Source organism: Pinus tabuliformis, chromosome 1_2 (assembly GCF_031772625.1).
Source record: "Pinus tabuliformis cultivar Carrire ecotype Pingquan chromosome 1_2, CPIR1, whole genome shotgun sequence".
NCBI lineage: Eukaryota > Viridiplantae > Streptophyta > Pinopsida > Pinales > Pinaceae > Pinus > Pinus tabuliformis.
The window spans coordinates 833,883,582-833,910,410 of NC_142298.1; the positions used below are offsets into that span (position 1 = coordinate 833,883,582).

Here is a 26,829-nt window from a genome sequence, read left to right on the forward strand (position 1 = left end):
CAAATGTTCATCCCAGAGTTTGGGATGCTTGCTGCAATAGCCTCTAAACAAATGGATCATTGTCTTGTTGACCACTTTTGTCTGGCCATCTGTTTGTGGATGAAAGGCTGTGCTTTTCTTCAGTTTGGTGTCCATCAGTTCCCACAGACTTGACCAAAACTTCCCCACAAATTTGGTGTCTCGATCAGATATAATGGAAGTGGGTAATCCGAAATGAACCCATACATGCTGAAAGAACAATTTTGCAGTTTGTTCAGCTGTAATCTGTTTACTACAAGGTACCAAAATACACATTTTGCTGAACCTATCCACAACAACATATAAATAGTCATGACCTTTCCTAGATTTGGGCAGTCCTCCAACAAAGTCCATGGAAACACTTTCCCAAGGATGAAAAGGAACTGGTAGTGGAGTATACAAGCCTAGTTTCTAATTGCTAGGCTTTCTTTTAGCACACATGGTACATCCCCTTACATATCTAGAAATTGTCTCCTTCATTTTTGGCCAATAACAAAATCTTTGCAGTTGTGCAACCGTTTTACTTACCCCAAAGTGAGTGTGTGCTTTTCGAATCATCTTTACTCTTTCAGTTTGAGGAATGCATAGTTTCCCACAATGATACAAGAGTTGGTCCTTAAGGTGGCAATCCAATTCTTCTACTCGTTTGCCTTGACTTAAAGTTGCATATACATCCTTAAAATATATATCTTGAGCATATTGTTCAATGTAGCTCTCGTGCACTACTGAATTATGCTTAAGTATAGTAGATGCATTTATAATTGGTCTAGATAGCATATTTGCAACTTTATTATGTATGCCTTTTTTATATCTGATGACTAAATGAAACTGTTGTAGAAAACCCATCCATCTATAGTGTCTTGATTGCTGCAACTTAGTTTGGGAGTGTAGATATTGAAGTGGTTGATGATCTGTATGTATAACTGTCTCTTTGCCCATTAAGTAATGTTTCCACTTTTTCACACTCTGTACTAATGCATACAATTCTTTATCATATGTAGGATAGTTGATTACTGCAGAATTAAAGGTCTTAGAATGATAACATATGGGTTTACCGTGCTGTATCAACACTGCTCCCATGGCATAGTCACTGGAATCCGTTTGGATCTCAAATGGTCTTTGAAGATCTGGCAATGCTAGTACCGGTGTTGTACTAATCTTTTCTTTCAAGGAGTCCCAGGCTTTCTGCTGTTTGCCTCCCCACTAAAACACCTTGTTCAATCCTATTAAAGCATGTAAGGGAGCTGTAATTAAGGAGAAGTTAGAAATGAACTTTCTCCAATATTGTGTTGCTCCTAAGAAGCTTCTAACTTCTGTAGAAGATTTGGGTTTAGGCTAGTTTACAATGACTGCAACCTTAGAGGGATCTATCTTCAATTCACCACCCCCTACTATATGTCACAAATAATTCAAAGATGTTTTTCCAAATTCACATTTTGAGAGTTTAACATAAAGTTTTTCTCTTTTCAAAACATCAAGTGCCTGCTTAACATGCTTTAAATGTTCTTCCCACGTTTTGCTAAATATACGAATGTCATCTAGATATACAATAATAAAATCATCAAGAAAAGGTATGAGTACATCATTCATTAGTCTCATGAAAGTAGCAAGAGCATTAGTTAAGCTAAAAGGCATAACCAACCACTCATACAATCCCTGCTTTGTTTTGAAAGCAGTCTTCCATACATCTTGTTCTGAAACTCTAACCTGATGATATCCACTATGCAAGTCTAGCTTGGAAAAATAAACAGATTCCTTTAACTGATCTAATAGATTATCTATACGAGGAATGGGATAACAATTCTTGATTGTTATCTGATTCAGTGCTCGGTAATCAATGCACATTCTCCACGAGCCATCTTTCTTCTTCACCAAAACGATTGGAGACCCACATGGTGATGTGCTAGTTCTAATTAACCCCTTCTTGAGCAACTCCTACACCTGCTTCTTGATTTCTGCATTCTCTAAAGTGGACAACCTGTACATTTCGATGTTAGTCAATGGAGCATCTTGCTGCAAATTAATATCATGCACTATTTCCTTTTTGGGTGGCAGACCTTTAGGTTCTTGAAACAAGATATCATATTCTGAAACAACTTTTTCTAAATCAGCTTGTTGTTTAGCATCACAACCCTCAAATACATTGGTTTTATCATGCTTCCTTTCCTTTACAACCATCAATAAAAATTGTTTGCATGAATTTACAATTCATTTCATCTAGCCTGAGTTTATGAGAGTATAATTATTCTTGAGCTTATGAGCTCTTACAATATATTTGATTCCTTCTTTAACGAGGAGATACTTGTTCTCAGCTCTATAGAAAATAGCTTTTCCATCATACAATTAAAGGCTTCCTAAAAAAATTCCACATATATCCAAAGGAACTACATCTAACTCAACCTCATTTACAAATGCTAACCCAAAAGAAAACTTTAGTTTACATTGTCTAGTCACTTGTAGATGTGCTTTATCACTTAACCAACTAATGGGTATGGTTTCTTGTGAGGTGTAGTCAGTAATCCCAACTTCTTTACAATTTCTTCAGAAATTAAATTTACTTGTGAGCCACTATCAAACAAAGTATCAATATTTTGATGCTTGGAAATAACTCGAATATGGAAAAGCTCATGTCTTTTTCTCTCGTTTCCTTCATTAATAGTAGATTGTGTAGAAATACTAGTAGATGCTTCAGAATTTTTACCTTTTATACTTGTGGCTGCAATGGTTGTTTCATCTCCTGAGTCTGGCTCCAGATCTTTCTGAATAGTTGTAGCAGTCTTCTTCTTCTTGCCCTCGAACTTCCTAGGTCTTAGCTCCGAATGTAGGATGCAACAGTGCTCATCATCATGCCCCTCCTTGCAGTGAGTGAATGAAGACTTGCCCTTCTATGCAGTGTTGGCATTTCTTTCTTTCCATTTCTGTTTTCTTTTCTCCTTATTCTTGCTTACAATGGGTTTGGATGATCCCCTAACTTCTGGGTTTCCATTCTTTCCTCTAGCTTCTAGATGCGTAGCTTGAACAGATACCCCATCTATGCTAGTGGGATTAAACATGAGGATAGTGTGCCTCATGTAGCTGTGTAGACGACCTATGTACTTCAACAGAGTCTCAGGTGAGTCTAGAGAAATTCCTAGAATCAAAGCTCTCTTTCTGAGTTCTTGGGTGTAACCTTGTACACTTTGCCCTTTCAATTGGTGAATAGTTTGCTAGCTCATCATGGCTTGCTACAAATAAGCTACTGGATAGAACTGCTTTTTGATTGCAGAAACAAATTCACTCCAGACAGAAAGAATCTTACCATGTTTTTTCATGTCAGCTTATGTCCTGCCTTCCCACCATACCAAGGCAGTGCCTCTAAGGCGTAGGCTAGCTAGTTGAATCTTACTCTTGTCTGAGTCAATACTCTACACTCTGCAATAAACATCAATTTGTCTAATCCAATTATCCAGCTTCTCTGCATTCAACTCTCCATCATATATTGATAAATCAAATTTAACATCTAATTTAATCAAAGATGTCTTCTTTTTAAGTTTAGGGCTATTAGGAGGTGTGAGAAAGTTTTCCTCTTTCCCTTTTCCCTTTGAGTGGTCATGGGGAAGAGACTCTTCTTCCCCTTTGTCTTATTTGGAGCCTGAGGAATCCTCATCTTTGCGTTTCCTAAAATCCCTATACATTTCCTCTACCATGGACCTCATGACCAAAAAACTATCTATAAATTGAGGGTCTGGCCCCAAAGGACTTTCCTCTAACATTTTCTTCCAAATATGGACTCTTCCAATTTCTGGGTTAGTCTCAACCAACTCCTCCTAATTTAAGCTTTGATCTGGTTAGCATTCAACAAAAAAATCCAGCACAAACTTGTCTAACCTTAACAACCTAGGAGCTTTGATACCACTTGATCTGAAATCACCCTTAGATGACCTCAAAGAAAAATAAAGGTATTACAGACTTAAGTGTTGGGATGTGACTGTGTTAATTTATGTAACGGATCGATAAGATTGTGAATTACACAGATGATCCAAGAGGATCTCGAGACACCAAGGGGATGGATAAAGGCTTGAAATTCAAAATGGCTGAAAGGAGAATTTGATGGCATCAGTTGAGAGGGCTCGTCTTCTTGATCGTGGTGGCGCGAACGGTTTGTCAATCCGAGCTCGTATGCAAAAGATAGAGCTCTTCAAAGATTGGTATGGCAGAGGAAAAATGGGGCCCACAATGTACCACAGGGAATCCCAGTCAACATGTGGGGCCCACATGGCAACCCATCAAATGCTGAGACATCGCAACCAGTCATTAGCCTCCTAAACTTGCACAAGAAACATTTTAGTTATCACTGCAGTTTTCATATAGTTATCCACTTAACTATATCAAAAACCAAATCAAATTATATATATATATATAATAACCAAAACCATATAATAATATGGTTATACCATACATGGTAAAAAGTTATAACCATATGCCATACATGGTAAAGAGATATTACAAGGTCGAAACATATGCCATAAACCTTATCATGGCTTAAGAGCAACGTATCCAAGGTTAAAGTAAGGTTTGTAACCACCGTATGCCAACCAATGCATGGCTTGAAACCATCGTATAATGGTTATGATTGAAAACGGTCAACGCGGGAGATACGAGGGTATGGTTGGGGTCAGCCACGTGGTGGTCCCGCCGCCCACATACATCAACGTACAACACCCAAATTAAACAATGGTTTTCGTAAGTTGGGATGCGATGAGTGCAGTCCCGTGGAGTACGGGCCCACTCCCAGTACAATTTAAAAAAAAATCTTATAGGTTAAATAAAAATGGTATACGGTTGATTTTTATGGGTTATGATAAAGATAAACTATAACAATATTATGGTTTAATCCGCCTTGATTTATATAAACTCATTTTTTACCATTTGCAAGAGAGATCAACGGGCACGGATTTCTAGACCAGATGGCGGAACCCTGAACAGTGGAGAGACACTAGTGGAACTTTGTTTGAGCAGCGTTTTTGCAAGAAAATGATTTTGGTCCAAATTTAGATTTGGGCAAGTTTTATATGGATTTTGCACCTCTCGGTGACGGGAATCCATTGGTAGTGTCAGTGTCTGCAACATAGATCTGAATTTTTCGGGTATTTTTCAGCATGGAGGTATAATGCTCCATTTTTGTAACTGATGAATGTAACTTCTTTTGATGCCATTTTTAATGAATGAAGGCCTCCCCATTGATCGAGTAGGGCCCGGAGACGTAGTCCAAGAGGGACAAACTCCGTCATCAAGTTCTTGTCTTCTTATCTTCTCATGTGTTTCTTCTTGTGCACATTTAAGTTTCTCTTTCGTTAAGCTACAAACTTTTTATGTAATTCTTTTCATGCATCTATAAACAAAAATAACCTAGATCAACAGACATTAAATCAGTAAGAGAGCACAATAAGCAAATACATGAACACAACAAATTTAATAAGGAGTTCACGCAATCCTCCTGGGTTACATCTCCTGGTCCAGCCTTTAGTGATGGCATTTTCTATTGTGTCTTAAAGCAGAGTTTTTACAATAAGGAGCTCAATTTGAGTCTCACTTAACATAGAATGATCAGTGGGATGGTACTTGGATCCCCCAAGTCTCTAGAGTACACAAACTCCCCTCACTGAATCTCGACCTCAACTAGTCTTCGTGGTATGAGTCCAATTTGGTACTCAATACCTAACAAGTCTACACAAAGGATTTGCTTGAATCCCTCAAGCCTTCTCTAGAGTTCACAGACTCTCAGACTCTCTCTGTCTCTGTTTACCTGATGTTGCCTTTGCTCTGCAGGTCAGCTCGGCTTCTCTATCCTCTGCAATTTTCTTCTTTTTGGCCTCTCGCTTTCTGCTTCTTTTTCTTTGCCTCTTTTTTTTCTGCTATGCTGCCCTCTTTTACTCTCTATCTATTCGTGGCTTAAAGCCAACATGTTCCCCGACTATTAATTTCCTCTTCCCGACTCTTTGGATTGCCTGCCTCTATCCGCTGGAATTCCCCTGCTTTTGCATCATCACCACTGTGTAATGCTTCTCTGAGAGGTGGACACTTGTCTCCTCACGAACTGAGTGCCAGCTTTCTCTGAACAGTCGTTATTTCCATTGCTCTACTAGTTTCACGCGAAACGATTCATCTGCTAGCTCAGTAGTCATGTCGGACCTAAAATCTCATGTGCCTCAGTCTATTTCCCCGTCAAATCCATTCATCCATCGCATTGATCCTCCACCATTGATCTGGAGCCTCCAGATCCTACGGTCTCCATTTATATCGCGCGGGTAATTTGCTCGACCGTTACTCATGCAATGTAAGTAGTTTTCTCTCTCCTCCGCTAGACGCGTGTCACCCGAAGTGTGGCATCGCGCGGAACTCGGCCAAACCCGCTTACCGCTGGAAGTGCACGCAAAATCCTACCAGTTTTGGTGCGGGACCCACCTTTTGGTGGTTGAGGTGGTTTACTCACAGTTTTGCGCCTTTCCCTTGTGACCGAGCGCTTGGGGTTTTCCTTCACTGAGAGGTTTGCCCTACGATATGGGATTAGCGCTAATCGCGTATTAGAAATGGCCTCCATTTTTTGATCTGGCATCCTGATTTGCCAATTTGCGCCAATGCGCGGTCTCCATGGGCCAACGGTCAACGTGCTTTGACCAAGGGTCCTCGTTGTTCCATGTTCACTGCAAATTGTCATTATCGAGAGGTCATTTCTGATAAGCTTGTTAGCCATAGATTTAGAAGCCTGACATAATTTGAAACAGTCATGGAAACTCTGATAATGTTTAAGGATCCAATTCAGATCATTTATGTTTATCAAACAATCTGTTTGCTCTATCAAAACCTATTTATTGAACAATTTAAACTCATTTATTAGATACTAAATCCAAAACCCCCTACACAGAAAGAAAGTAAATTACAAATTAACTTACCGCAAACCATGTCACAAATTATTGGTTATAAATAATTGAGATAGAAAATTCTAGCATCCATTACCTTAAAATTATAATTAATTTTAAAATAGTTAAATTTCTAAATTAGAGTTATTAATTTAATAAATATAATAAAAATATTTTTCAAATAAAATAAAATTTTACTTTAATCTAAATATAAATATAAATATAAATATAAATATAAAACCATTATGTTTTAAAGTAACAATAATAAAAAAATATAAATATAAAATATAAAAAACTATTATACGTTTATTTTATAAAAACTAAAAGTATAACCCATTCAAAATTTAAAACTAAAACATAAAATTAAAGATTAATGAAAATATAAAACATATAACTTAATTATGCCACACAAGTTATTTGTTTTTTATATTAAAGATATTTTTAAAACACAAAAAATTTCCTATAATCTAAATTCAAACATATTCAACGAAATGAAATAAAAAAATGTAAATTATATTTCTTTAAAAAATATTATAATAAATACATATATATTTTTTATATTTTATTAAATTCAAATCAAATTAAATATGATTAAATAAATAATAAATTATATATATATATATATATAATAAATTAATATTTTTGTATATTTAATTATGTCAATATAGATATAAGTTTTTCCGATTAATCATATTGTTAGTATTTGGTGACGTTTCAAACTAATTAATGTGGTTCATCTTCAAGACAAACTTGCATATGGTTTATTTTCAAAACAAAAATCAACGAAATCTTAACTATATAATTAATCTTAAAAACTTATATCTAGTTTACAAAAAATATTTTTCGGCGAAGATCACATGAGATATCATTTGTCGACGCATTTCGAACCAACCAGTGTGGTTCATCGTCAGGACAAGTTGAAGAAACAGATCTAGCTTAGCATGTTAAATAGACCGAGCAGAGCCTCCAACGGCTAATTTGACCAACCGCTAATATTGACTATTGGACCGGGATCAAAACGTTTTTAATAATAAAAAAAAAGAAAAAGAAAGAAAGATAAGTGATAAGTTATACAGGGGACCAATCCCTTAATAAATAAATAAAATAATTTAAATTAGTGATAATAGTAAGTTAAAAGTTATTAAAAATAGTTAAAAATGATAGGTTAATTATTATTTAAAAGGAAATTAGTTGTAAAGGACCTCGCCTATGAATAAATTAATTGTGAATACAAGTTTATATATATATATATATATATATATATATAAAAGTAAATAAATAAAAATAAAAATAAAATAAATAATAATCATAATAATAATAATAATAATAGAAATAAAAATAAAATAAATTAATTAATTAAAAATAAATAAAAATAAATAAATAAATAAATAATAAATAATAAATAAATAAAAAATAAATAATAATAATAATAATATAATAAATAAATAATATAATAAAATAAAATAAAATAAATAATAATAATAATAATAAAAAAATGAATAATAAGAATAAACAATAAATAAATAAATAAAGATATTATTATTATTTTTATTTAATTTTAATTATTTATTTATTTATATTGTTATTTAATTTATTTTATTATTATTATTATTATTAAAAATGAGTAAAAAATTATAAATGAATAAAAAAAAACAAAAACAAACAAACAAACGAGGATTAGGACGAGAGTGCTGGGACCCAACATCGACTGATTTTTCAGCCATCATCTCTATTGAGATTACACGGCCTCTTTTCAATCTCAAGCGCCTCCCTAAATTTTCGATGATGGAAGTGCGAAACTTTAACAATAACACTAGCTTCCTCAATACAAACATGATGATTGGTTTTCTCGGCGTGCTCAGCCAAAGCGGAAGACTTAGTACGCCTATGCTTAAGATCAGCAGCATGCTCACTAATCCTCTGGTTAATGGAGCGACCAGTTTCCCCAATGTAGGGGGTCCCACAAGAACAGGGTATCAAGTACACACCTTTCATATCTTTAGGGTCGATAGGATCCTTTGCTGATCTGAGGGACATGCGAATGGTGTTTAGGGGCCTAAAGGTCACAGGAACATCATGCGACCTGAGAATCCTACCAATCTTATCAGTAGTCCCCTGAACATAAGGAAGAAGGACACCAGGAACTCGCTCCTTCGGTTCTCGATGAGAAAGCGAATTCTTCGAAGCTTTAACGAAAGCCCTCTGACCCAAGAATCTACTATAACCGTTCTCAACAAAGACATCAAGGAGATGGGATTTTTCATTCTCTAAACTCTCCTTATCCGAGATCCTTAGGGCCCGAGTAGCCAGGGTATTGAGAACACCCAACTTTTGAGCCGGGAAATGATGGGAACTGGCATGAAGATACTGCTCAGTATGCGTTTTCTTCCGAAAAACTCGGTGGCCGAGGGAACCATCACTATTCTTAGAAATAAGAATATCGAGGAACGGAAGGCAACCATCGACCTCTTGCTCCATGGTGAACTTAATGGCAGAGGATTGATTATTGAGATGAATGAAGAAGAGATTTAATTCCTCTTGGCCGTGAGGCCAGATAACATTGGTGTCATCCACATATCTTTTCCAAAGCTTCGGCAGGAGCCTGGAAGAGTTTAGAGCCTTGGACTCAAAATCTTCCATGAAAATATTAGCAACAACAGGGGAAAGGGGTGAGCCCATGGCAACCCCGCAGGTTTGCTCAAAGAACTCTCCCTCAAAACAGAAAAACGTAGAGGTGAGACAGATCTCAACTAACTTGGCAGTGTCAGGATCTGTTAGGCGGTTGATCACCTCCATGGCCTCACTAATAGGGATGCAAGTGAAGAGGGAAACAACATCAAAACTGACAAGAATGTCCCCAGGGTCAAGCTTAATGCCCTTGAGCTCCTTAATGTAGGAAGCCGAGTCCTTTACGAAGGACTCCGAACGACCAACCAAGGGCTTAAGCTTTAACGCAAGGAACTTAGCAAGAAGGTAGGTGGGACCACCAATGGTGTTGACAATAGGCCTCAAGGGAGCCCCATCCTTGTGAATCTTAGGGAGACCATATATTCTAGGCGTGATAGGGTTGCTTTCAATGAGTTTATGGTGCAGGGAACTCAATGAGCTAATGGATTTAATGGCAAGCACCACCTTCTTAGCAACCTTCTTTAACAGATTCTTAGGAAGCTTTTTGTAGCTACCACTATTATGAAGATGATCCAACATCTTGCTACGGTAATCAGCTTTGTTCAGAATAACGGCAGCGCCACCCTTGTCTGCTTTTAAAACAATGATATCCTTGTTCTGGTTCAAGGATCTGAGAGCGACAGATTCTTACTTGCTAAGGTTGCTCTTAGGGGGCTTAGCCTTTCTCAAGACAACATCACAATCTTGCCTGATGGTGTCCTTGACTCTATCAGGTAAATTCCGGATCCCAAACTCGATGTCACAAATAATATCATCTACCGGGATTCTCTTTGGAGCCAAGGCAAAATTTAAACCTTTGCCCAAAACTTTAAAAACAGAAGGGGGAAAAGAGAAACTGGAAAGATTTAAAACCTTATTAGAACGAGAAGGAAAGCACTGATTAACAGCCTCATTCTCCAAGCTAGACGAATTAGCCTTAAAAGATGAAAACTTATTATGCGAATTCTTATTATGACTGAATCTATTACCATTATATTTATTAATAAATTTATTATTATTGTTAATATTCTTATTATGAATATTAATATTATAAGTATTCTTATTATCCATAATAATATTATTAATAATATTATCATAACCATTACTAATATTACAATTATTACTCTTCTCAATACCATTATTAATACTATTATTTATATCACTAATGATATTATTATTATCATTACTAACCTTAATAATATTAGTATTCTTATTATCCATAATAATAATATTATCATAACCATTACTAATATTATAATTATTACTCTTCTCACTACTATTATTAATACTATAATTCATATCATTAATGATATTAATATTATCATAACTAACCTTAACTATATCGTTGTTATTATAATGCGCATTATATTCATCGCTTCTAATAAAATCATTGTAATCCCTACCACTATGATCATAAACGTTCTGTTTATGATCATAGTGGTAGGGATTACAATGATTTTATTAGAAGCGATGAATATAATGCTCATTATAATAACAACGATATAGTTAAGGTTAGTTATGATAATATTAATATCATTAATGATATGAATTATAGTATTAATAATAGTAGTGAGAAGAGTAATAATTATAATATTAGTAATGGTTATGATAATATTATTATTATGGATAATAAGAATACTAATATTTTTTTTTGACTTTAACGGTTATGTTTTTTATTGAATGGCGGCAAAACAGCTACCGCGTGTTGGATACATTGAAATAGCTCCTCAGGTTTCTTAATTCTCAGAGTTCTTAGGACATGGTGAATCCATGGGCGTTCTTTGATTCTTTCACGTTCCTTGGGGAAAAAACGAAGAGTCTTTGCCTAAGAGTTCTGGACATCATTAAAGAAGCGATTGTCCACACAATCAATAGCTGTTGCCTGAAGCGGGGAAGAATGCAGAACTTGACTTGCTTGGTCCTGGAATGTGAGATGCTGACCACTAACTCGGCTTTCAGTAAGACCGTTCAGATCTGAGTTCCTTCAATCTGGCAATTAAATTGTCGACTTCCCTCTTTAGTCATTGAACACCTGTATGCCTCAGGACAATTTGAAGAGATGTACGCACTTTCCTTGGGCAAACGACTTGCTGTCTGTGACTGTTTAATCCGAATCTTGAATAGGCTCGAAGTATAGAACAGCTTGCTCGAAAACCTGGTTAAAGTTTCCCTTTGCTTAAGACCGGACGATGGAGCCATTTGAGTTGGAACATACTGTCACAGGATCGTCTTTCTGAGATTTATTTAAATTTTGGAGAGGATTGATTTGCTAACAGACTCACCAAGCTTGATAGAGACAAGCAGAGGAGTGATCCAAATTTTGCTGCTAATCTTGTCTTTCTTCCGTCAGGAGATTGTGGAACCAGAAGAGGACTCTTTTACTTCTTCCATAAGCTTACCTGTATCGTATATTCATCCAACCAGTCACACAACGTCCAGGACAGATCAGGGTTCTTCTGGTTACAGAGCATAATAGACTGCCAGTTACAGAGGTTCCAAAGTAGCAACTTTTCATAAATGCCTGCCCTTGGGGCTTGGAGAAGAAGAAACCTGGAAACTAGAACAGTAAAACCTGATGGATCCTGATGAGAGTCCAAGATTGAAGTCTCCAGAGCTGTTCCCATATACATCAAATATCAATTTTCTGGGAAAACCTTTTAAGGTATGATACAGAGAGAATCAACTGAGTTGACAGAAAGGATTCTTTGGCTTTTGGCTGAGCCAAGATTGGCTTCCGAGTCTGCTTCAGAATTTAGCTGCCTCATTATGTGGTAGAAGGATATTTTCCGAAACTTGGCCAACATGGGTCTAATTTTCTTGAGAATATGGTTTAAATGGATCTGCAAGGGATTTGAATGCGAATTCATTGCTTGAATGATAAGCCGAGAGTCTCCAAAGACCGTCAGGGATTGAATATTCCATTTAAGAGCAAGAGTCAGCCCCTGCCACAAAGCTAGAGCCTCAGCTCTATTATTTGATTCGATTCCTAGACCCCAATGATACCTGAGTAAAGAAGTGCCATCAGGTTTCAGCAGAACTCCACCTCCACCCGCAGCGCCAGGATTGCCTTTAGAGGCCCCGTCGAAGAATAGACAATGGTCATCTAGGGCCGATCTCCATTTTAAAAATTCCTGTTCTTCTAAGCGAATTTCCCACCTTGCATGACAAGAGGCTGGAGTAATAGAGTTGGATTGATTTTTTGGGACAATTTCTTTCAGCCAGAGCTCCTCCTCACTGTCAAGCTCCGCTTCATTCCTTAGAGCTGGCTTAGCTTCCAACGTTTCTCCCAATATAGCTTTAATTTTGGAAATTACGCTGTTTGTTGTGCATATTTCTCCTCTAAAAATTTTGTTATTCCTTTCCAGCCATAACTTCCAGCATATGAATTTAGGGGTCCACATCCATGCAGTCTTTAGCAGATTTTTTTTATTGAGGCAAAAAGGAGATAACTTGGCCCACTCATGGAATAGATTTGTCACTTTACTTGGCAGCTCAAACTTGTTCGCCCTTGAACTCAGCACCCCCTTCCAAACTGTCTTGGCAAATGGGCACAACATCAACAGGTGGTCTGCTGATTCTTCCTCTGATATACATAATGGGCATCTGGTTGGCCCTTCCATTCCCCTTTTTCTCAGGTTGTCTCCTGTCAGAACACTGTTATGGGCAAGCGTCCAGCTGAAGAAGTCGATTTTTGGGAGAGAAGGGAAGCTCCATATGAATTTCCATTGCGTTGGGTCTGGAGGAACATTCGGAATAGCAATCAATCTTTTGTATCCTTCAGCTACCGAGAAGGTACCAGTATGGGCGCCCCACCCTCTTCTGTCCTTGGCTGTTGCTGACAGAGGAGATTTCCCTTGCAGTTTGTCTAACAGTAAAGAGGCTTCTGAATGCAGCTGGTGTGGGACCTCTCCTAGATTCCAGTTGTTCCATCGTCTGTCAGCATCCTCCGTCCAGTTAGATATATCCCAAAGTGTTTCTTTATTGTTGGAGTGCAGCCATAGTTTGATATTTGCCAGGCCTTCTATCTGATTTAGAGGTTGGTCTCCAAGAATCTGATCTTTCCAGATTCTAATTTTCTTCCCATTGCCTGGGATCCAGTATAGATTGGTAGTGAAGTTCTCCAGAGCTGCGATACAAAGCTTGAATATAGGGGAACCTTTGGAGTTTTTTGGAGGAAGTTCCAGACATCTCAGTCGTTGACCTTGAAGGTATTTCTTCCACAGTACTTTTTTGCTCCAGCTTATTTTCCCTGCAACAATATTCCACAGAATTTTTGAGCCTAGAGCGAGATTTTGAGCAGCCAAGTCTCTCATTTGCAGTCCTCCTTCTGTAAATGGTTTCTTTATGGTATCCCAATTTACTAAGTGAAGTCTTCTTTCATTGTTTTTCCCCCCTTCCCACAGGAACCTCCTCAGCAAGCCTTCCATTTTACTGAGAAAGGTTTTGGGGGCAAGAAGAATGGAGTGTTGATAAAGAGGCATGCTTGTCAGGACAGATTTTATAAGAATTGTTTTCCCAGCAATGTTCAGCCAGGAGGCTCCCCAGGCTTGTATTCTGAGCTTAAGCTTGTCCAACAGGGGCATCCAGTGGGCGACTTTAGGATTGGTTCTGAAAATTGGGATCCCAAGATATTTGAATGAATCCCAGTCCTGACAGATTTTCATTTCCAGAAGCCTAGCTATGTCAGCAAGATTTTTGGTTGAGCAGTTCCAGCCATAGATTGTGCTTTTTGAGTAGTTTATCTTACTGCCGGATGCTTCCTTATAAATGTCCAGTTCCTTTTTGAAAGATCTGGCCGAATTAATGCTTGCTCCACCTAGCAGCAGGGTATCGTCAGCAAATTGGGCATGGTTTATATCTTTGACATTATGCACCATTCTAAGGCCTGGCAGAATTTGGGCTTGCTGGCAGAAGTCGAGCTGGAAACTAAGAACTGAGGCTTGGATAGCATAGAGCAGCGGGGACAGCGGACATCCTTGTCTTAATCCCCTGGAAGCTGAAAAGAAATTAGTCGATCGACCATTTACCAACGGTGCAATCCAAGGAGAGGCAATACAGGCTTTCACCCAATTTATGAAGTTTATTGAGAAGCCCATTTTCATCATAACAGCAAACAGAAAGTCGTGCCTCACCCTGTCGAAGGCATTAGCCAAATCTAGTTTTATTACCATTCCTTTCTCCTTTCTCTGGCCACTTGAATGAACTGCCTCTTGAACCAGCACTATATTATCCAGGATCTTTCTCCCTTTGATGAAGCCTCCTTGGTTCTCCGGTATGATATCCGGCAAAATATTCTTGAGACGATTGGAAATTATTTTGGTAATCAGTTTATAGCTAGTATTACACAGAGAAATGGGTCGAAATCTACTGAAATCTGAGGCTCCTTTCTCTTTCGGAATCAAAGCAAGGAAGGCTGAATTGGTACTGCCTCCTATCTTTGCACAGGTTTGGGACTTTCTGGCCATTCTCAGAAGGTCTTTTTTGATAGTTGACCAGCAATTTTGAAAGAACCTAGCAGTGAACCCATCAGGCCCAGGCGCTTTGTCCGGTTCCATGCCATCCACGGCTTTCTTGAGTTCATCCATGCTGACCGGGGCTGTTAGCATATTATTGACAGAGTCTTTCACACAAAAGGGGATTAGATTATACGGATAGTCTTGAGGATCTATAGGCTGGTCTTCTGTCGCTGAGTAAAGATCTTTAAAGTAGGAGAATGCTGCTCTTTTGATACCTTCAAAATCATTAACCACTACCTCTTGGGATCGGATTTCTGAAACATTTTTGAATTGCTTTCTAGCTTCGGCATGCCTGTGGAAGAAGCTAGTATTTTTGTCGCCGGCCTGTAACCATAAATTTCTAGATTTTTGTCTCCAATACTCTTCTTCGTCCCTACTGGCTTTATGAAGAGCTTTTTGCAGCTCAACTTCTTTTTGGAGTAGACTTTGGGTAATAACTGAATCCTCCATTACTGATTGGTGAGCAGCAAGGTTTTCTACAGACTCTTTTCTCTTGGCGGCAGGTGTTTTCAAAGTTTTAGCCCACTCCTTGAGTCTTCTCTTAAGAGCCCGCATCTTTTCTTCCCACACGTAGAAGGGGGATCCCTGTATTTTCCGATTCCATACTTCAGTAACCACCTCATTGAAACCCTCTTGCTGAATCCACAGTGGGCTGAATCTAAATGGTATTGGGCCCAGAGATTCATCCATGTAGAGCTCGAGACTTATGGGTTTATGATCAGAAGTGCAATTGGGCAGAATTTTGGATGCAGCCATAAGCCCATTAGAAAGAAAGGAGGCTTGGACAAGGAATCTGTCCAACCTAGCAGCTATATGGCTGGGACCTAGTCTTTTATTAGACCAAGTGTATTTCCCAGCTGATGGTTTGATGTCCTCCAAATCCCAGCCAATCATGATATCTTCTACCCATTCTCTGGCCGGATCCCTTACAGGGGAACCTCCTTTTTTCTCTTCAGCAGCTAGAGTAACGTTCAGATCCCCTGCAATAATGATGTTTTCTGGGTTGTGCAAAACAAGAAATGACTGGAGCGAATCCCAACATATTTTTTTCTCCGATGGAGAGACCGGAGCATAAAGGTTAAATATACTTACTTGTTGACCAGAATCTTTGTGAAGGAGCTGAGTGAAAATCCAGTGCTGGCAGCTTTCTTCCTGAATCAAATCGTATTTGGAACTGTCCCAGAAAGTGGCTATCCCTCCAGAGGCCCCTCTAGCACTGACAGCTCTGCCAGGGCCTTTGCGCCAAAATGTTTTGCTGGATTGGAGGAGAAGAGTGTCCTCCAGTTTTGTCTCCTGGATGAGAAAGATTTCAGGCATATGCAACTTCACAATGTCTTTCAGGGCCTCTTCTTTCAGCCTGCTACCTAATCCTCTGCAATTCCAGGAGACGTATTTCATTATTTATTGGAGTGGGGGGGGGGTGGCTCCTTTTGGAGCCTTGTTATGCTTGCGCCCGGATCTTGTGTTCATCATTCCCTTTAGAGTTTTCTGAGAACCTTGAAGAACATCCATGTAGGTTTTCTCCTCTCTCTGTTTCTTCTTGGATTTTCGGCCCCTGGTCGATTTGAAAGGAGTAATTTGTGAGTTGTCTGATTCGGAGTCTCTTTCTTCTGAATCTTCATCATTGCCTGCTTTTTCCCCTTGAACTGTCTTGGCTAGTTGGGCATTTGATTCTTCTTCGGTATCCTTCCTTTTCTTTGGCTGATCTTCAATTTCTTCGTTTTTCTCTGAGGTCTCCCCCTTTTCAAATGAGGATGGGCCTTCATTTGAGGCTGGGTTGGTGTTGTCATTTGGCTGGAGATTTTCCTTTGATCCTGACTGCTTCTTCTCTTTTGGCTTTGGGACTACCTTTCCTTTTTTTATTTCCTTCCATCCTTCTTCTTCCTCTTTGTCCCCTGATGGTGCTTTGGGGCAATTTCGTTGAAAATGGCCGTGCTCATGGCAGATTCTGCATTTGAATGGCAGTTGTTCGTAGTCCAACTTCTGGAAATGATGCCAATCTCCCACTGAAAGCTTGATGGCTTCCGGTAGTCCAGCTTCTAGGTCAACTTCCACGCAAATTCTGGCGCAAGTGTATTGGCCCTTGTTATCAGCTTTGTCTATGAATCTGCCCAATCCGTTTCCTATCTTTTGCAGAGCTTGATAGCTCCAGCAGTGTATTGGCAGATTGGGGAGCCGGACCCAAACAGGGACCTCCTTTGGGACATCAACTGAGGGATCAAAGTCAGGTGTCCATTTATTCAGGAAGAGACCTTGGTTTCCCATGAAGTATGGACCATTTCTGAACACCAGATCTCGGTCTTCTTTGGTAGTGAATTCGAAGATGAAGAAGCCCCTTCCAACTGCGTAGCTGATCACATTGTTGGGGAGCAGGGGTCTCCAGTTTCTTTGCACCCATTCATCAGTCGATTTTGATGTTGGCCACCGACCCATAAATTGCCCTACTAATCCTCTGTCAGCCAAGGCAAGGGCGATTTTGATTGTTTGGTCTTCTGGCAAAGCTATTTCTGGGATTTCTTCCAGCTTTTTTATAAATTTCGGGACTTCAGGCTGATTCCGTTTTTTCCCCTTCTGCGTTAGAATGCGTTTGAATGCTTCTGCTGGGGATATCGGTGGGGTGGGAGAGGCCTCCGCCCCCCCTGGAGCAGCCATGGCGGTGGCAGCAGTTTGCAGACCTAGCTGAACGCATCAGCGAGTGCGCGCGATTCTGGAAATCTAGATCCGAAGCCCAGGTCCCAATAAGAATACTAATATTATTAAGGTTAGTAATGATAATAATAATATCATTAGTGATATAAATAATAGTATTAATAATGGTATTGAGAAGAGTAATAATTGTAATATTAGTAATGGTTATGATAATATTATTAATAATATTATTATGGATAATAAGAATACTTATAATATTAATATTCATAATAAGAATATTAACAATAATAATAAATTTATTAATAAATATAATGGTAATAGATTCAGTCATAATAAGAATTCACATAATAAGTTTTCATCTTTTAAGGCTAATTTGTCTAGCTTGGAGAATGAGGTTGTTAATCAGTGCTTTCCTTCTCGTTCTAATAAGGTTTTAAATATTTCCAGTTTCTCTTTTCCCCCTTCTGTTTTTAAAGTTTTGGGCAAAGGTTTAAATTTTGCCTTGGCTCCAAAGAGAATCCCGGTAGATGATATTATTTGTGACATCGAGTTTGGGATCCGGAATTTACCTGATAGAGTCAAGGACACCATCAGGCAAGATTGTGCGGTTGTCTTGAGAAAGGCTAAGCCCCCTAAGAGCAACCTTAGCAAGGAAGAATCTGTCGCTCTCAGATCCTTGAACCAGAACAAGGATATCATTGTTTTAAAAGCAGACAAGGGTGGCGTTGCCGTTATTCTGAACAAAGCTGATTACCGTAGCAAGATGTTGGATCATCTTCATAATAGTGGTAGCTACAAAAATCTTCCTAAGAATCCGTTAAAGAAGGTTGCTAAGAAGGTGGTGCTTGCCATTAAATCCATTAGCTCATTGAGTTCCCTGCACCATAAACTCATTGAAAGCAACCCTATCACGCCTAGAATATATGGTCTCCCCAAGATTCACAAGGATGGGGCTCCCTTAAGGCCTATTGTCAACACCATTGGTGGTCCCACCTACCTTCTTGCTAAGTTCCTTGTGTTAAAGCTTAAGCCCTTGGTTGGTCGTTTGGAGTCCTTCGTAAAGGACTCGGCTTCCTACATTAAGGAGCTCAAGGGCATTAAGCTTGACCCTGGGGACATTCTTGTCAGTTTTGATGTTGTTTCCCTCTTCACTTGCATCCCTATTAGTGAGGCCATGGAGGTGATCAACCGCCTAACAGATCCTAACACTGCCAAGTTAGTTGAGATCTGTCTCACCTCTACGTTTTTCTGTTTTGAGGGAGAGTTCTTTGAGCAAACCTGCGGGGTTGCCATGGGCTCACCCCTTTCCCCTGTTGTTGCTAATCTTTTCATGGAAGATTTTGAGTCCAAGGCTCTAAACTCTTCCAGGCTCCTGCCGAAGCTTTGGAAAAGATATGTGGATGACACCAATGTTATCTGGCCTCACGGCCAAGAGGAATTAAATCTCTTCTTCATTCATCCCAATAATCAATCCTCTGCCATTAAGTTCACCATGGAGCAAGAGGTCGATGGTTACCTTCTGTTCCTCGATATTCTTATTTCTAAGAATAGTGATGGTTCCCTCGGCCACCGAGTTTTTCGGAAGAAAACGCATACTGAGCAGTATCTTCATGCCAGTTCCCATCATTTCCCGACTCAAAATTTGGGTGTTCTCAATACCCTGGCTACTCGGGCCCTAAGGATCTCGGATAAGGAGAGTTTAGAGAATGAAAAATCCCATCTCCTTGATGTCTTTGTTGAGAACAGTTATAGTAGATTCTTGGGTCAGAGGGCTTTCGTTAAAGCTTCGAAGAATTCGCTTTCTCATCGAGAACCGAAGGAGCGAGTTCCTGGTGTCCTTCTTCCTTATGTTCAGGGGACTACTGATAAGATTGGTAGGATTCTCAGGTCGCATGATGTTCCTGTGACCTTTAGGCCCCTAAACACCATTCGCATGTCCCTCAGATCAGCAAAGGATCCTATCGACCCTAAAGATATGAAAGGTGTGTACTTGATCCCCTGTTCTTGTGGGACCCCCTACATTGGGGAAACTGGTCGCTCCATTAACCAGATGATTAGTGAGCATGCTGCTGATCTTAAGCATAGGCATACTTAGTCTTCCGCTTTGGCTGAACACACCGAGAAAACCAATCATCATGTTTGTATTGAGGAAGCTAGTGTTATTGCTAAAGTTTCGCACTTCCATCATCAGAAATTTAGGGAGGCGCTTGAGATTGAAAAGAGGTCGTGTAATCTCAATAGAGATGATGGCTGGAAAATCAGTCAATGTTGGGTCCCAACACTCTCGTCCTAATCCTCATTTTTTTTTTTTTAAATTATTTATTCATTTATAATTTTTTACTCATTTTTAATAATAATAATTATAATAAAATAAATTAAATAACAATATAAATAAATAAATAATTAAAATTAAATAAAAATAAAAATAATATCTTTATTTATTTATTTATCTATCTATTTATTGTTTATTTTTATTATTCATTTTATTTTTAATTCTTATTATTATTATTATTATTTATTTATTTATTTTATTTTATTTTATTTTATTTTATTGTTATTTCTATTATTATTATTATTATTATTATTATTATTATTATTATTTATTTATTTTATTTATTTATTTTAATTTATTTATTTATTTTATTTTTATTTCTATTATTATTATTATTATTTATTTATTTATTTTATTATTATTATTATTATTATTATTATTTATTTATATATTTACTTATATATATATATATATATATTAACTTGTATTCACATTTAATTTATTCATAGGCGAGGTCCTTTACAACTAATTTCCTTTTAAATAATAATTAACCTATCATTTTTAACTATTTTTAATAACTTTTAACTAACTATTATCACTAATTTAAATTATTTTATTTATTTATTAAGGGATTGGTCCCCTGTATAACTTATCTTCCTTTTTTTTTTCATTTTTTTTTTATTATTAAAAAAGTTTTGATCCCGGTCCAATAGTCAATATTAGCGGTTGGTCAAATTAGGAGGCTCTGCTCGGTCTATTTAACATGCTAAGCTAGATCTGTTTCTTCAACTTGTCCTGACGATGAACCACACTGGTTGGTTCGAAACGCGTCGACAAATGATATCTCATGTGATCTTCGCCGAAAAATATTTTTTGTAAACTTGATATGGATCACAGAAGCCTAAACTCTACAACTTATATCTACCTTATAAATCACAAAAGTTTTAGATCTACCAATATAATTAACTATAATAAACTTAACTATAATAAACCAGATCAGACCTTTATTTAAAGAAAAACACACAGTCAACCCTAAATTATCATACTCAATTATGATTTAAGATTATCATACTCAATTATGATTAAATCATGAAAAACATAATTACCCATAATAATAAACCTTTATCAACCATTCGTTACGTACCAACCATTCTAAGTTATATTTGCAGTCGGAAACTATTAGATGCTTTACCAAAAAGTATAGGTTGAACATTGTTAGGAGGATAGTAAATGCCAACAAAATAGCCAATTTAGAAACTGCGTCTTCAATGACCACACCGCTAGTTAAAAGGAGAGCAAATTCGTGGCGGAACACAAGAATGAGAACCAGAAAGACAACACCTATAGCAGTTGAAGTTGTCGAGGAAACAATCACTGCAAATTTAGCTCATTGGCAACCCTCACGCTGCAGAAACACGATACAAATTAACAGAGCGGAGAACAACCCTAGAAAATTCTCGAGCAGGCTATTGGGGCATTGGGTGCCTTCCATACACTATGATAAATATACCTAGTTGCAACTAAAAATCCAAGTGGTATCATTTGCTCCCAACTGTTGAGGTTCATGCTATAAGAATGAAAAGAAAAGATGTTAAAATATGAATAAAAGGATATTGCATTATTCTCATCCATTAAAACAATTGATACCATGTCGTTTACCAGATAGAAAGGGAATCAACTGCAACTTCTGGATCTCGTAAATGCCCTGTAAAGAGAACCAGTACTGTATAATACCAAACCTCTAAATTATTTTGAGTAGAAACAAAGATGTCAGACTACTTTGTGATGAATTATAATTGAACTTTATGAAACTAAATTTACGACGGCTTAAAAATAATTTAAAAATAGGTTGTGCGTAACCTACCATAGCATTACACCAGATGCCACAGATAATTTAATAAATTCCCACAAGTCGTCGAATGCATGTATTGACAACCCAGTCCATGTCTGGGGACAACCTCCACACAATATAAAGAAACTAGGCAAGGAGAGGCACCCAGGTCGATAAATCCAGTGTCACCGCTGCTCTGATAAGTCCCATATCAAATTTAACGATGAAGAGCCAGCTTAAAACAATATGAAGCACCAAAGTGGCTACAACGATCCACACAGTAACCATGTTTTTCAACTGCGACTGTAGGAATCTCTGAAAGGGAAACACAAATACATATGCAAAGTGTTGGGGAATGAACCAGATTGAAACCGCTCCTGATAGTTCAGCAATATCATCTGATTCACCCATCAGCTTTAGAATGGGGGTGGCAAATATATAAGTTGGCACCAACAGACTCGCAACGACAAAAAGCACGATGCAAGAGCGCTGCATATATACTCCCATCATGTGGTATTCCTGACCTCCAAAAGCTTGGCCACATAGGGTTTCCAAGGCACTAGCCATACCTAGTTGCCATGCAAAAATGCAAGATTAACTCTGTCAAGCCCTTCTTGGCCAGTGGGACAGCTTGCTACACATTTCCATGGCCAATCAATTATAGCTAACTTAATCTCTATTTTATGTTGGAGGTACTACACACTTAGGACCTTCATTACTAGAACATGTAGACACTTAGTTAGAGCATGGGACTACATGCAAGATCCTTTCTGCATGATTTACTCCCTGATTTTCTCCTTCTTTAACTCCGCAACTGGCTAGTTCTTCTGCATGATTTACTCATCCTTTCACTCTGCAACTGGCTAGTTCTCTCCAGAACTTGTTGTCGGTATTGAGTCCTCTCATTGATCACCACTATGGTGCATTACCTTGGGATGTTCACCCAATAATGCTATATCATGGGCATTGTAACCTATTGTCTAAATGAATCATTCTTTTTGTTCTTTCGATTTTCTTTTAGTGTTTTTGCTCTTCAAAGCTATGTGTTCAACATTTACTAGCTAGATTCATCTGTGCAGGATTTCTAACACATTTACATGGTATCAGAGCCCACGGGTTGCTATATAAAAGGCGCACGAGTACTTTATTTTGCAGGTATTACAGCTTGGAGATCGAAGATCGATAGAAAAATGGAGTTTCCCAAAGCATCAATCCTAACACCATATAACTATCACAAATGGAAGGACCCAAAGGCTCGATACCTTCGTCAAAAAGGGTTGTACAGGATTACCATGGCTACAGAAGTGGAACCCACTTCAGCCATAGATAAATCCAAGTACCCTGAACCACATGGATGAGGCCCACGGATCCATATGCATGTGCATCTCCCCAAAGTTGCAGTTTCATCTATCTGCCTACAATACTCCCAATGAGATTTGGAAAAAGGTTGAAAAACTCTACGGGAAACAGGATGAGATGAAAGGACATCTGCTCAAAGTGGAGTTGCTCTCATTGGATCCATGGAACTATGATAGAATTCAATACTTCATCACCAAATATAATGATCTATCGCTGCAACTCAAGGGTTGTGGAATTGACAAATCCAAGGAGGAGAGTTGCCAAGTTCTCTCTATTATGTCAAAGCTCGGACCAGAATACTCCTTCTTTGTGTCTACATTTCATTCAGGCTCGCAACAGGTAAATCCTACATAATGCCTTCCCTCAAAGAGTTCATGGAGTCCCTTGCTTTTGAGCAAGATAAACTCATTAGCATGGGGAAAATCAAACCTCTAAAAGCGCATGCACTTGCTGTGCATGATGGTAGCCACAATAAAAATCACAGATATGATCCAAATCAGAAAAATCAGCAACAAAAAGACAAGGGAAAAACGCATTCCCATCCAAAGAAGGAAGGGTACACCAAGCCCTTCAATGACTCCTCTAGCTTCAGAAATGAGAAAGTGAAGAAAGGAGACAAATGCATCTATTGTCACCGAGGATTCCATCCAGAATCCTCCTGCATGAAGAAAAAAATTGACCAAATGGCAGAAATCCTTCAGAAGCACAACCTTGGGGACCACATCCCTCAGGGCGCCAAAACGAAAACTAAGGATCTGCCACACGGGAAACGTAACAATTTTCATGCTTTAGTTGCAATTAATTCTTCCCCTGATGCATGGATTATAGATTTTGGTGCATCACATCATATGGCTTCTATAAAGGAAGTCTATTCCTCTTTGGATGCATGCAAAGGACCTCCCATCCTCATGGGAGATGACTCACCTATTGAGGTCACCGGAAAAGGTAGAGTGGAACTTTTACATGGAAGCTTTGAAGATGTGCTTCATGTTCCAAAACTTTCGGTAAACCTGCTTTCAGTTTATCAGATCACTCATTCCAACACTGGAAAGAGAGTGGAATTCACTCCAGATGTAGTGAACATATATGACCTACATAGCAGCTCCAAAATTGCAACCGGTGAGGTAAACAATGGAGCTAGACTATATACATTTTCTGAATTTATTGAATCTAAATCCTCCTTATTGCTTACACATGCTGATGATAGTAGTAGGCTTTGGCATGAGAGGTTTGGTCACTTAAATTACAGGTATATGCAGCAGCTAAGCAAGCATGAGATGGTGGAAGGCTTGCCAAATATCAGTTTCTCCAAAGGAGTTTGTGAAGGGTGTGTCCTTGGCAAACATCCTAGAGAAAAGTTTGACACCAGAAAAACTCACAGAGCATCCTCTCCTCTAGATCTGATCCATAGTGATCTCATGGGGCCTTTTCCTCATCCTTCCATCAACAAAGCAAGGGATGTGCTTACATTTATTGATGATTTCTCACAGTATACTTGGGTGTATCTTCTCAGGGCCAAATTTGAGGCTTTTGCACACTTTAAAGATTTCAAAGCACTAGTTGAGACACAGTCAGAGAGAAAGATCAAAGCCCTCCGTATAGACAATGGGGGGGAATATGTTAACACAGCACTTCAGAACCTTTTCCTTGAGTCCAGCATACAGTTGCAGCACATAGTTCCATACACTCTGCAACAGAACGGAGTTGCTGAGAAAAAGAACCAATCTCTCAAAGAGATGGCTTCCCGCATGCTGCATGCTAAGTCACTACCTCATAATCTATGGGCTGAAGCACTTAATTGTGCTAAATACTTCCAGAACAGATCTCCTCATAGGTCTGTCAAGGATCAGACCCCCTTTGAGGCTTGGAGTGGCACTAAACCGAATGTCACCCACTTCCGTGTTTTCGGCTCCCGAGCATGGGCCAAGATCCCCTTTGAAAAGAGGAAAGCTCTTGATCCAACAAGCATTGAGTGCATATTTGTTGGATACATTGATAGTGTGAAGGGATACCGACTCCTGATTTCCTCTACGGACAAGCTCATCATTGAGCGAAGTGTCAAATTTGAGGAAAGTCTCTCGTATGCACCTCAATTTCTGCATGCAGACACCTTTTATCTACCTCATGTCCGAGATGATGACTCGGTACACTCAGATGCAGATACAGAGAATGCAGATGCTGAGGTAGAGCATGCAGATGCAGATACAAAGTCTTCAGATACAAATCCAATGCATGCATATGATGATCCACATCCAAGCCCATATTGGGCTTCCAGTAGTGAATCAACTTCCCTTGTCATAAATCAAAGAACAAGGAGCTTAAGTGAGATATATGCACAATACCACCCAGCTGCTAGAAATGGTCTTGTGGGGGATAATTCTGATCTGCGGAGGACTAGCTTAGAGTTTATTGAGCCTCCTCTTGCCCTCACTGCCACTGAACCAATGCCATCCTGGCATTGTCATTTGGTTCAGTCTTCTGATCCGCAGTCTTATGCTGAGGCTGTTGGGCATCCCTCTTGGGAGTCCGCCATGGAGGAGGAGTATAACTCCCTCCTCGAGAACCAGACCTGGGATCTGGTCCCCCTTCCTTCAGGAAGGAAACTTGTCCGATGTAAATGGGTCTACAGGACCAAGAGTGCTGCAGATGGGCAAATCACTAGACAAAAAGCTAGGCTAGTAGCCAAAGGCTTCTAGCAAGTGCATGGCATTGATTATGATGAGACCTTTGCTCCAGTAGCAAAGATGGATTCCATATGCCTTGCACTTGCCATTGCGGTTGTCCAGGGGTGGGAAGTACATCAGATGGATGTGAAGAATGCCTTCCTTCATGGAGACCTATCTGAGGAGATCTACATGGAGCAGCCACATGGTTTCATTCAGGATTCATCTTTGGTCTGCAAACTGAAGAAGTCTCTCTACCGCCTTAAGCAGGCCTCGAGAGCTTGGTATGCGAAGATGGATTCTTTTCTCTTATCACAAAACTTCGAAAGATGTGAGTCTGATCCGAATGTTTACATGCTTAGGACACATGATTCTCTTCTTATATTAGTTTTGTATGTGGGTGATCTCCTGATCACCGGCAACTCGGCTTCAGCCATTGTTGTAGTCAAGAGGGACTTGTATGATAGGTTCTTGATGACAGACATGGGTCCATTACACTTCTTGCTTGGTCTTGAGATCAGCCAGGATGCCACAGGCATCAAAATCTCTCAGGCTAAGTATGCACGGGATCTCCTCGAGAGATTTCACATGACTGACTGCAAGCCAGCACCGACTCCTTTTCTGTCTGGGGTCTGCCTTAAGGATGAAGGTGACACTCCATTAGTTGACAGTACTCTCTATCGATAGCTAGTGGGGAGGTTACTGTACCTCACCCACTCCAGACCAGATCTCTCATATGCAGTAGGGGAGGTTTCCAGATACATGCAGGAGCCACATGAGCTACACTGGAATGCTGCCAAGTGCATCCTCTGATATGTGTAAGGCACCATCACCTTCGGGATTCACTATGCAACATGCACTGCATTGAATCTCCTTGGCTTCATAGATTCTGATTGGGCGGGTGACAACATTGATCGCAAGTCCACCTCCGGATATTCACTCAGTCTAAGGTCTG

General features: G+C 38.9%; 1 pseudogene; it reads right to left on the reverse strand.

Moving 5' to 3' along the window:
* LOC149208513 (protein DETOXIFICATION 27-like) overlaps positions 1-26,829 on the reverse strand; it is a 106,016-nt pseudogene that overhangs the window by 77,567 nt on the left and 1,620 nt on the right.